This window comes from Prionailurus viverrinus, chromosome C2 (genome assembly GCF_022837055.1).
Source record: "Prionailurus viverrinus isolate Anna chromosome C2, UM_Priviv_1.0, whole genome shotgun sequence".
NCBI lineage: Eukaryota > Metazoa > Chordata > Mammalia > Carnivora > Felidae > Prionailurus > Prionailurus viverrinus.
The window spans coordinates 130,621,344-130,635,097 of NC_062569.1; the positions used below are offsets into that span (position 1 = coordinate 130,621,344).

General features: G+C 32.1%; 1 protein-coding gene across 8 annotated transcripts in view; it reads right to left on the reverse strand.

Annotated features, from left to right (window-relative positions):
* The window catches only part of LIPI (lipase I), a 79,926-nt gene that overhangs the window by 66,074 nt on the left and 98 nt on the right, over window positions 1-13,754 (reverse strand). For 7 of the 8 annotated variants that reach the window (XR_007155445.1, XM_047873968.1, XM_047873974.1 and 4 more), the window contains exons 1-2: window positions 13,676-13,747; window positions 10,891-11,024 (exon numbers count right to left, since the gene is read on the reverse strand). The gene's annotated coding sequence lies outside the window, so the exon portion shown is untranslated. Of the gene's footprint in view, window positions 1-10,890; window positions 11,025-13,675; window positions 13,748-13,754 lie in introns of those variants that run through there. The other variant, XM_047873969.1, reaches the window with a different exon arrangement.

Genomic DNA, 13,754 nt, shown 5'->3' on the forward strand with positions numbered 1-13,754 from the left:
GGCTCAGGTCATGATATCACAGTTCATGGGTTCAAGCCCTGTTTCAGGCTCTGTGCTGACAGATCAGAGCCTGGAGCCTGCTTCACATTCTGTGTCTCCTCTCTCTCTGCCCCTCTCCTGCTCACTCTGTGTATGTCTTTCTCTCTCAAAAAATAAATAAAACTAAATGGGCACCTGGGTGGCTCAGTTGCTTAAGCCTCTGACTCTTGGTTTCAGCTCAGGTCATAATTTTGTGGTTTGCAAAATCAAGCCCCACACTGGGCTCTGTGCTGACAGTTCAGAGCCTGCGTGGGATTCTCTCTCTCCCTCTGTCTCTGCCCCTCCCCCCGCTTACTCTCTGTCTCTCTCTCAAAAATAAATAACCTTGAAAAATTTTTAAATAATAAATACTAAAAAATAGATATATAAATATATAAAAATCATTAGCCTTGGCTCATATTAGCAATAGTCAATATAAAATATAATAAAATTAAAACCCACAAAAATGTAAATATTAATAATATTGCTGCAAATATATTTTATATTTACAGTTCTCCAGCTTTTCTTTTTCAAAACTTCCCCCACAGTAAGTGAATTTTTGGACCTAACCATAAAGATATGCTCTCCCTTCATCCTAGACCAATTTGAATACCCAATCAACCTAGACCCAAGATTAGACCACAGGGGAATGAAAAATCCAAACAGGTCCATTCAGGACCCTTTGGGGTAGGTTGATATAGACCATGGGAGAGAAAGTGGCTTTCTTTCCAGATTTCAAGCTATAAGGAAATAAATCCTGAAGCTACAGACGGCAATCTTTTTTTTTTTTTTCAGTACTTGGATCCAGTGGTATTTAATGCAAAACTTTTCAGTTATATGACATAATAAGCTCCATATATATAATATATATATATATATATATTACTTAACCATATATATATATATATATATATATATGGATGGAATATATATATATACTTAATATAATATATAATATATTATATTATAATTATAATATATATTATAATATATTATAATATATATTAATTAATTATAATTAATTATAATTAATTAATATATAATATATTAATTAATATATATTATAATATATTATAATATATATTAATATAATATACTTAATAATATATATATATACTTAATATATATATATATACTTAAGTAATATATATATTACTTAACCATATATATATATATATATATATATATATATATGGATGGAATATATATATATATATATATAAACCATCAAAAAGAATGAAATCTTGCCATTTGCAACAACGTGGATAGAGCCAGAATGTATTATGCTAAGTGAAATAAGTCAATCAGAGAAAGACAAATCCATATGATTTCACTAACATGTGGAATTTAAGACACAAAACATATGAACATATGGGAAGTTGTGGGGGTGGAGAGAGAGGGAAACATACCGCAAGAGACTCTTAACAATAGAGAAAAAAACTGAGGGCTGACAGAGGGAGGTGGGTGGGAGATGCACCAGATGGGTAATGGGTACTAAGGAGGGCACTTGTTGGGATGGGCACTGGGCGTTGTATGTAAGTGCCGAATCACTGAACTCTACAACTGAACCCAATATTGCATTACATGTTAACTAAACAAAATTTAAATATAAATAAATAAATAAATAAATAAAGTTCCTTCTTTCCTTAGCTAGTTTGAACCAGGTTCCTATGATCTGCAAGTTAACTAGCCCTTTGAAAAGAGGAGAAGAAAGAAGAGAGAAAGGATGAAGAAAAGAAGGAGGAAAAAGAGAAAAGGAAAGAAGACCAGAAGGGAAAGAGAAATATACAGTGTCCCTAAAAGAAAAACAAAGCTTAAAAATATTACAAAGGAACATAAAAGATTTGAATAAACACTGAGATATACCATGATCCAGAATGGAAGATCTATTATCACAAAATCAATTCTACTCATATTAAATTTATATGTGTAATATGATTCTAAATTAAGGTCTCAATGAGATGTTTCCAGGGAGGGGATAAATGCTCAAGGAAAATGAATGCTATTTTAAAGATAATAAATGGGCATGATTAAAATTATGTTTATATTATAAACTAATTAAAAAGAGGCCCTGAAACTGCATCAAGAATTGATATACAGATTAATGAAACTGAATGGGAACACCCAGAAATAAACTATATTACCCATAATAATTATAGCAATTCATGGTCAAAGATAATGGATTTTTAAATAAACAATGACAAGGATAATTGATGTTAGTCCTATTTAAAAATGCCATGTAAAAATTAAATTATATGACCTAGAAAAATATAGTTAATATGTACATGACCTCAGTTTGAGGAATGAATTTTTAGCATAAAAACAAAAGAAACTATAAAGTAGGAGACTAATAGATTTCACAGCACATAAATTTAAAACTTCTGTACATAAAAACTATATACCAGCCAAAAGACAAAATATATAAGCTAGGGAAATATTTTCAATGTAAGGTAGGAAAGGAATTGATATGCTTACAAGTAAATATAAATGAAGAAAAACAATACCCACCTGAATACCAAGTGACAGATATAAACAAATATTTTATAAAATAAAATATGAAAATGGCTCATAAAGTTATCAAAATGTACTTAATCTTCTTAAAAATCAAATAAAAATTACAATATTTTCTTATCAAATTTTTATTATACCCATTAATAACATCAATTTATATCACAGGATTTTTAACAGTGAATATTTGAGAATCAACTAAATGCACAGAAATGAGAGACTAGAAAAATAAATTAATGGTGTATCCATATGATGGGGGCTGTATGCAGCAATCAAAAAATTTATATAATCCATATATATGTGTGTGTTAATATACAGTTGTAAGTTTTATCTGTTATATATATATATATATATATTATACTAAAAACATACACATTTGTGCACACATACATATGTATTATAATAGAACTGATAGGAAATAAAACAACTTAGTTGTTGACAATATTGGAGTCGTTTTTTCTGTATTTTTATGTGTGTTTTCTATTTTTTGTACTTCACCATTTTCTAAATGTTCTAGATCTAAAATATGCATTAATTTTACACTAATGAAAAATGATTTAAATAGGCTTCAATTAATTGATAATGACAATAGCAAAAATAAGTTAACAGCAAAAGGATGAATATATCGAGAACAGAAAGGCAAGTATCATTTTTTTAAATCCTGTTTGAAAAATAACAAATTGAGGGTCTAGAGAATACAGTAAGTAATTCTATTGTGGTAAGAAATTCAGTAGCAGGGGCACAGTATCAGATTCCATTGCCAAATATGTAGGGAGATGATGACTCTAGTAATCTCAACAGAGGTACACTGAGAAAGAATTCTGAAAATGTTCTGAGACTTCAATTCTAGAAGCAGTAAAATTGTTAAAAAATATCAAAGACATATGGTGGAATTAGGATAATCATTCTAAGTTGTTCAGTTGTATCTCTGAAATATATTTCCATTACAGTGACAATGGCTGTGATGAAGACAAGGGGATCAAAATGGACAGAGTCCAGAAACATGGACAGTGCCCTGGACATGGGCAGCTGAGACCCAAGTGCCTCTAGCCTCCTCAAATATCTCTTGTGACTCTGAGTAAATCTTCTCATCTCTGAGTCTTGGTTTCTTTAAATGCAAGGAGTTGAAGCAAATGCTCCCTATGACTTGTATTATTCTAACATTCTTTGATTCCAAACCTATTTTCATACTCAGTGAGCTGCTAAGACCAGTTAGTCTGCCTTGCAACTTTCAGTGTTGACCAAGCCAATAACAGAGGAGCCTCAAAACCCAGCCAAAGAAAGCCAACAATCCCAGCACATTCTGGAAAGGTCTACTGCTACTTCCTTTGATAATCCTCTGAAATCCCACACTCACCCTAAAAAGACTCCATGAAAACCTCTTTTCTCTTTTCCCCATTTCTGAAAACAAAACATATTTGTTAACACCTATAAACAAAACCATCAATGATAGTAATAATGGCTAATGGTTATTTAGCACTCACTCTGTGTTGCACTGTGGTGCTTTTGTATTTGCTATCCTTTCCCTCATTTTATATATGAAGAAAGGTCACACAATTAGAAGCAACAGAACATTTATGAGTGACATCTGAAAAGCATAACCATATTCACAGCACAAGTTACTATGTAAACAGTTGAGCAACATAAGTTCACTAGCTTAATTATACTCATGTGTAATAAAAAGAATGAAGACCTTTGGGGGCTAGCAAAATATCAGGTACCAAACAATAGACTGACTCTATAGCTACAAAATCAGAGATTTTTATGGTCATAGAGCCAGTTAAGACACAAAACTGTAGGTAGAACTGTAATACCTCGGAAGGTTAAAGGCAGAAAGCAAAATTAAAGGTAAAAGTATCCTTAATTTTCTGATTCTGAAGCAATCAAAGCACATTTAGAAAATGTACACTTATTTAACAAGTCATAAGTAGTCCAGATATTCAATCCACAACTCTTCCAACTGTGCAAATGTTTGGAAAGTTGTTAAAAATGAAGCTGACTACACACACACAAAATAAACTTGATGTCTGATAGGTCTTGAGGCCAAGAATTCTCAAGCATGGTTTTAAAAATGGGTGTAAAAAATGACTGGGAATGTTTGTTCAAAGTGTAGTTTCCTGGTCCCATCCCCAGAGATTCTGGTTTGGTAGGTAAATCTGCATTTTAAAATGCATAACCCAGGGGATTCCGATATAGGTAGTCCATACAAGTCTACCACAACTGTGTACAGGTAGATATAACATGAAGACTTATACCTGGAAGTTAATCTGAGACAATTACAGAGAAAAGGTACATGGGAAGAAAACAGCGGATTATTCTAACCTAATTTATAACTGACCAAATTGTACTTTATCTCCTTTGAGCTTTTCAATGCAGTGAGACAGTATTATAACTTTTACTTCCATTTAAAAATGAGGAAACTGAGGTTCACAGAAGCTAAGTGATTTGTCTGGGATTATAAGCTGCCAGGACTTGAATCTGGGTCTTTTAATTGCAAATTCCATGTTCTTGCATGTTCCCCTTATTTTAAAGACACTTTGGTACAATAAATTGTACCAATAAATTTGGTACAATAAGTTGCTAGTAATCATCTGATTTTAGCAGATCAGGGGAAATGAATTACTAGTCATATCAGATTTTTAAATACAAATTATACAAATTTACATAAATTGTACAAAATTTTTATACAAATATATAAATTTTTAAATTTATATATTTAAATATATAAATTTAAATTTATATAGTTAAATAATAAATATAAATATATTTATTATTTATATATATACATATATAAATATATATATATATATGTGTATATATATACATAATACATATATATTATATAAATATATATGTTATATATTTATATATATAAATATATAAATATATATATTTATATATATATATAAAAAATAAATATAAATAAATTTAAATTTATATAGTTAAATAATGATGAATTTATTGAGTCCATGAGCTTAGAATGCCATGAGTTTCAGAAAGACCACTGCCCTACAAACAGCCCACTAAATAAAGTTCTACAAATGTCTATACTCTCACTACTCAAAGTGCAGTCCCATATACCCACAGGCATCATCTGGGAGTTTATGAGAACTGCAGAATCTTGGACTTCACTTCCTGCCTATGGAATAAGAATTTGTATTTTAAACAAGACTCCCAGTTGTTTTGTATTACATATAAGTGCTATCTATCATCTTAGAAAAGTGACTCCATTTTTCTGAATTTCACTTTCCTCAACTGTAAAATGAGAAAGAAGAATTATTTTTTTTAAGTTTCTTTCTTATTTATCTTGAGAAAGAGTGAGAATGAGCAGGAAAGAAGCAGAGAGAGAGAGACAGAGAGAGAGAGAGAGACAGAGAGAGAACATCAAGCAGGCTCCATGCTAACAGCATGGAACCTGATGCAGGGCTAGAACCTACGAACCGTGAGATCATGACCTGAGCCGAAATCAAGAGTCAGGTGCTTACCTGACTTAGCCCGTATGAACCCCTAATTTATCTTTAATATCTCTTTCAGATTACCGGAACAAGAGAATTGGCAAACTATGGCCAGAAGGCCAAATCCGGCTGGCAAGATAAGGCAGGTTTTTACATTTTTAAATGGTTGAAAAAAATTAAAATAATATTTTGTGACACGTGAAAATTACAATAAATTCAAATGTTAGTGTCTATAATAAATTTTATTAGAACACAACCATACTCATTAATTTACGAATTATCTACGGCAGTTTTCACATTATGATGACAGAGCTGAATAGATGCAGCAGAAATCATATGGCCCTCAAAGCCTTTAATATTGATCAACCAGCCCTTTACAGAAACATTTGCTGCCCCTTGCTATGATAATAGCAGCAACTACAACTACCGTTTAAACACTTATATGAGCAAAAACTGTAACAAGAATATATATTCATATAATTTGAATATATATGCATACAGCTACATATCTGTACAGTTTGTTCGGCTATCTCTTCATTCCCATTTTTTCCATTAAAATTTTTTTTAAAACATTTGACTAATCTCAGTTTTTCAGAATGTTTTTCCTTTGTTGAAGGCAGATATAACCATATAATGATTTTCATGTTGAGGAGTGTGAGGATTGAGGAGATGCTAAGAGACATCTATAAGAATCTCTAGCAGAGAAGGGAGGAGACTGTATGGTTTAAATAAAACATACTTACATGAAAGTAATTACTGAAAATTCAACAAAATTCCCTAGGCATGTGGGATTTAGAGGAAAATGACAGAGAGCACAAGAGTTTGCATGGGTTACAAATGATTTTGAGAATAGATGAATTCTTTACCTTATTTTCTATTTACTGTTATTAATATCTAAAAGGTCTTCTGTTCTATTTCAGTCAACAGAGACAGAAACATACTTAGTAATTATATATGAGGGTTCCCAATTGAAAAATTAGGTAATTCCTAACTACTAATCAAAACAATAATCTTAGAAAGTCTGCCACATGAGGTTGGAGTAGAAACTATGATACTAAGATAATGCCAACTCTAAATGACATAAAAGGGGCTTAGACTTCAAATTTCTCTGACTTCCAATTTAAGGGGGTACTATCATGCATTACACAAATATAAAATGCCTACCAAGAAAAATCTAAATGAGAAAAAATATAGTAAACTGTATATTAACACCATTTAGATTCTGCATTTGAATATAAAACTCAAACATTTCTAGAATTATGATAAACTCAAATATCTAATTGAAAAGAAACAAGAAATAATTTGAATTTCTAGGTGATATTTTAAGGTTATTCAAGTATGCATTCAATAATTTTTTAAAAGAAAATTTAAAACAAAATCATCTGCCTTTGCAAGGGACAAAAATCTATATGCATCATGAATTTTAAATTTATAACATTATCATAAAGTAGAACAAGTACTTCTACTTTATTACCAGAAAGAAATAAATGATATTACTAACATTAGTAAACTTTATTACCATAAATCTGTAAAACAGGAGAATAAAGTTCTACTTTATTACTATAAACTAATTTTGGTTTTAGTCACACTTGAGCATAATAGGACAAAAAAAAGTTGTAGTATACGTTTACTTGTTAGTTTTGCAATTGACAATTTACCTATGTAAACATTTTCCTCAAAAGTAAGATTATTTGAGCATTCAAATTGAAATAAGATGTTTATCAAGTCATGATTTTCAAATAGATTTAATTTCTCTATTACTGAATTATTCTGTCTCTTGAATATTTGTTCTCTATTTACTTAGTTATTAACTGGCAATTAAGTAAAATACAGAATATAAAATTTACCAAACACACACACACACACACACACACACACACACACGCAAACTTTATTCATAATTAACCATTTGATATAGTTAGTATTCACAGTCATACTATTTCCTTTCATACCATGATGTCACAGAATTTTTTATCCCAGAATCAAAATACTATATTCATTATTTGACACACAATTTGGTAAGATAAATCAAACTATTAAGTTCTTACCAGATCTTGCCCAGCACATCAAACAAAGAAAAATGTATACTCTCATTTGGAATCCAGTAAAAGTAAAAGCAGCTCTGAGATTCAACACAAAAGAAATTCTGAAATTCATTAAGGTTTCTCTTTTGTAAGATTGTCAGAGTCTGGTAGGTTTTATCATAAAAGATCTCTGATCTTTTGCTCCTCCCTGTTTGTTGAAAAGGTAAGGTAGGTTGGTTTTGTTTTTTTTTTTCCCCCCTCTCATCTGGCTTGTGGTTGTAAGAGGATTTTTAAGTCAAAACTCTGTAATAAGTCACAAACAGCTGCCCAAGTTGAATTGAAGGGAAAGAAAAAGCTAATTATATCTTTCCTTATTCCTCTTAACCTCAGAATTTCAGAAGCGGTCAGGAAGAATATGTTTATTGAAAGCCTAGAGCAAATGTGATGTTAGAAAATGCTAGAAATGGAAAAAGTCAGAAAACGTTGTGGTTTATGTTCATTTTGATTACAAACCAAGCTGTCTTCATATACCATAAAATCAATAATAAAATCCATATCCATCAAGCTGTCAGATATAAAATATGACCTTTTCATGTTTATATCATTATGCAACCCAAATTCAGTGGCTATTTTAAAATTCAAAATGCTAGCTTGTCTCTTGAGTTCTACAATTGGAAAATCAAAAAAACATATTTTTGTTTTTAATATAACAAACATTTTTTTTAAATTATTATAGGTTTCTTTTCGCATGTTTATTTTTCCCCTTATTTTCCTTCCAGTAATAGACTTTAGTAGGTCAGGAAAATAGAGAACCATTTTCAGTACATGCATTATCAGTTCAAACATTAAATTTGTTTTTTGTAAATTCAAGTTTCTGTAAATTTGCAAAGATACTTTAAGAACAGTATCAGCAGAAACTAATCTGAAGTCTAGGGAAATATTTCAAAGAATCCACAAACAAAATGAGATATTCATTTAAAAACTGTGAAAAATGTAAAAATCATCATTTTCAATTGTTTGATCTCTAGGGGCTTTATGTGAAACTTCATTTTTAGAAGGGAGCCATTACTATAATTTGACTGGAGACCACCAAATAACCTATGTCCTTTAATATCACTTAGCTGTAACAACTGTACTTCTCTAACAAAAATATAAATAAACCACATCTCTTCAAAATGTGGGAAAAAATGTAATGCAATTGTTGTACATGTTAAAAGAGATTATTAACAAGTTTATACTTAAATTAAAAGATAAACCTTTCCTATTTAACATATACTTCTTTTATTTTGTGCTTTTGATGTGACACTGTAATATGAATCTTATACATTATTTTCATCGTTGTCATTCTAAAGAGCTTATATTGAAAATCTCAACTTGGGGGCGCCTGAGTGGCTTGGTCGGTTAAGCGTCCGACTTTGGCTCAGGTCATGATCTCACGGTCCATGAGTTCAAGCCCCATGTCGGATCTGTGCTGACAGCTCAGAGCCTGGAGCCTGTTTCAGATTCTGTGTCTCCCTCTCTCTCTGCCCCTCCCCTGTTCATGCTCCGTCTCTCTCTGTCTCAAAAATAAATAAAAACGTTAAAAAAAATTTAAAAAAAAAAAAGAAAATCTCAACTTGGCATTTAAGACAGTACAATACATAGCAGTAACAAAATATAAAAATTATACTGTTTTCATATTTTTTACTTACTGTCAATAGCGATAAAACAGATGAATGTCCATTGCATTAAATAGCATAATACTGAGGAGTAACAAAATATTATATAAAATGTCTATAATTTAGTAAGACAATATTTCTGTGTTTTTAGTCCTCCTGAGAAATAAAAAATGATTTTAAGCTTACAGACATAGGTACATTATTAATAATACTATAAAGGTGATAATGAGGATGATGAGGATGAAGATATAAAATTGATTGAGCTCTGTGTACCAGGCAGGCTTCCAGGCAGTTTATAGGTAATTATAATAGGTAGCTGAGTAGTGTATATTGAGATGGGGTAGTCATTGTTTATCAGAATATATTTTGGCACAATCTTTTGTATAATTTAGCAATATGTGTCAAAATGCTTAATAGTTATTACCCTTTGATTCAGCAATTAAACATCCAAGATATTTTCCTACATAAATTTTTTACTAACGTATGTGCACAAAGGCATATGAGCAAGGATGTTAATATCAGTATTTTTTTAATGGCAAAAAAAATGGAAACAATGTAAATGTCTAATAGTGGGGGATTAGTCTATGGATACATACAGTAGATTAAAACTAATGATGTGTATAAATCACTATTTATTGGTAAAGAAAGTCTCCGTTACATAGCACAAGGGGAGAAAAGGTAAGCTACAAAACAGTATGTATAGTAAGATTTATTTTCCTAAAATGTTTTATGTATATATGTATATGTATATGCACATGCATATTTCAAACTAAGGAAGGTTTTCCTCCAAAATGTTTATGTCTGCATGGTAGACTTATTGATGATTTTTACTTTCTTATTTATTTCTTTAAACATTAAAAATATTTCTTTACAATAAGTATCTAATACAAGTAAAACAAGCAAAAAAGCTTGGGACAGATACAGTTAAGAAAATCAGAATAAATAAAAAATGAAGGTAGGAAATAAGTGAAGTCAAAAGTGAGGTCAATTTTAGAAAAAGCATCCACTAACTAGAGTCCCTTAATACTAATTTATCAAGTTTCTCCTTTCATTCATTCATTTATCCAACTTTTACTAAGCATCTACTAATTTCCAGGTATAATGTAGTTGTCGAACATACAAAGTAGAGACATTTGTTTATTCAAACTGTACTTTATCAACAATTATTTATGATATATCCACAGATATGTCAGGGATTGTCCTAAGTACTGAAATATATTTATTTACCTTATAGCAATTCACAGTGAGAAGGGCTTGAAAAAGGCGTATCTATGAAAGTATGGCACCACACAGCAGGACCACCAGCTAATCTAGAGTGCAGACTTCAGGGAAGACCTTCAGGACATGCTGCCTGGGCTGAACTGCCAAAGAGAGTAAGAGTCAGTTGGGCAAAGAAGGGAAGAAAGAAGCTCTAGTTTTAGATAGATAGGTAAATCGATACACTTATTTATTTATATACATAGCTTATAGTTTTACATATATTATTATATATAAACGTTTTCATTTTTGAATACATAAAGTTAGGGGTATAAAACATCCTGATAGGAGTTAAGAAAGGCCAATTCTTTATAGTGTACCATGCACTTAACACATTGAAACTTATATTCGGCTAATGGTCCAGGAAATGCTGAGAATAAAGTGAATTATATTTGGGGGCACCAGTTGAGTGTCCCACTTTGGCTTAGGTCATGAACTCACTTTCTCTCCCTCTCCCACTACCCTCTTCCACTTGTATTCGCGCTCTCTCTCTCTCTCTCTCTCCCTCTCTCAAAAAAAAAAAAAAAATTAAACCAAGCAAAAGCAAAAAGTGAAGTTTTTTAAATCCATTAAGAAGGTGGCTTTTTGAGGCAACTGGGTGGATCAGTTGGTTAAGCAGCTGACTCTTGGTTTTGGCTCGGGTCATGATCTCATGGTTCATGGGTTTGGGCTCTGAGTCAGGCTAGCTGCTGTCAGCAGAGCCCACTTCAGATCCTGGGTCCCCCTTGCTCTCTGCCCCTCCCCCGCGCTCACTCTCTCTCTCTCAAAAAATAAGTAAACATTAAAAATAAGTGAATTATTTTTTAGCTACTGCTAGGTTTATTACTACGTGTTCATTCAACAGAAGCTAGGAAATACAGTAAGCTTACATTAGAAAAATGATATATATTAAGGTCAAATTCTGAACAGTTAACCGCACGAGCTTTCAAAGCTCATAACATTAATTTTTTTAATGCTTATATATTTTGACAAAGAGAGAGCACACCCATACAAGCAAGCAGGGGAGGGGTAGAGGGAGAGAGAGAGAGAGAGAGAGAGAGAGAGAGAGAGAGAGAGAGAGAGAGAAAGAGAAGCCGGAGCCTATGATATGGGGCTCAATCATGACCTGAGCAGAAATCAGGAGTCAGACACTTAACCAACTGAGCCACCCAGGCACCCCAGAGCTTATAACAGTAAAAAAAGTACCATAGAAATACAAGCACCATAAATTTAGTCCTGCCAAAAGAAAAGAGGATTGATAAGAACATGAAAACCATACACATTTCTAAAAAAAGAAAAAAAAACTATGATGCAAACCTCAAAACTATGATGCAAACCTCAATATAGCAAGACAACATGATCATTAACTATTTGTAAATACAGCTAAAGTTTTGTATCATTCACAATCATATACATGGGCACTGCAAATTTTACAATGAAACCTGAAGATAACAGCTCCCAGATCAGTGTGACTGAGGGGAAATGAAAAATATGTTCATTTGGATAAGATTTATGAGATAAATGAATTTTAAAAATCAATAGAATTATACATAATAGAAATCTTCAGGTATCCATTCATTTGATCAATACATATTTGTTATATAACTACAATGTGCTAGTTTCTTTAACCCCTTCCTACCCTACCACAATAATGTTGATGGCAGAGGAAAGGAAAAATGGAGACAGGACCTGTATACTTATGATATATCAACAGAAGGTGACTGCTGAAGTTACTGACACATTATGTTGTATTTATTTTATAGGAAAATATTAAATGAAGTACTGTAATTACATTAGCTCAATACATTCCTTAAGAAATAGAATTTGAATTCCTAAAAGTGAAATTACTTATATAAAATCATAAAATTAAATAATGTCACATTTCAATTAGAAATAAGGTTTCCAAAGATGTGTTCCTTTTCATTAGAAAAGAAGGGCATTTTTGTCCACCAACTAAGTAAATGCGTGCAATGCAAAATGAATTATCACCACTCCTAACTAAAGGCCAAATGATGTCCTGATTACTTGTTTATTTACAGGATAATTTCAGGGTCTTTTGGAGACATGGATTCTTCAAAAGGAAACCAAGTTAATAGCTGTCAGTTGATTTATTAATCTATTGACATTCTGAGTAGGTTCTCTTCCCCCTTTAATTACCTTCCTTCTTCTTCTTTTTTTTTTTTTTTTTTTTCTAACCCTCCTCAAAAAAGAATGAATTCTTCACCCTGGTCACTGTATACAAACATTGGATCCCGCTACAAGCGCCCTGCAGCCATCCTCAAGAATTCTGGCTTCAGTCACAAAACCTGCTATACTCTTTCTAGTGTTCCTAGGTATAGGATGTTTTCTCATGCCTTCTGGCCTGAGAAATGTCTTCTGGAGTCCACCTAAAACGTCTATGCCCATTTTCAAAGACTTCTCTAGGGTGCGCTTCCTAGGTAAATAAACTTTAATTCTAGCACTCCATTGTATTCCACACCCATTGACATGCATGCATGAATTTATTCTTTCAAAAAGTATTTTGTACAGAATATACATTCAAAATCCTAGTGATTTATACATTTACTCTTTGGAAACATATCTTAGCCCCATTAGCCTAGGAGCGACTGTACAGCGGCTAGTACGTCTTAAAAGCCTCTCTACACACATTTTATTGAAAATTTTTATTGAATAAATCCGAAGTCAATTAATAACGGTGTGCCCAAGAAAATGGAGTGCACTCCACAAGCAAGAGGGGCAAGCCGCGAACACAGTAATCTTTTTTATTCTCACTCACACCCCCTCGGTCCCGGCCGGATCCAGGGCGTTGGAGCTGCATGGTGGGCGGCCCCGCGGGGCGCCGGGGGGCGTAGCCC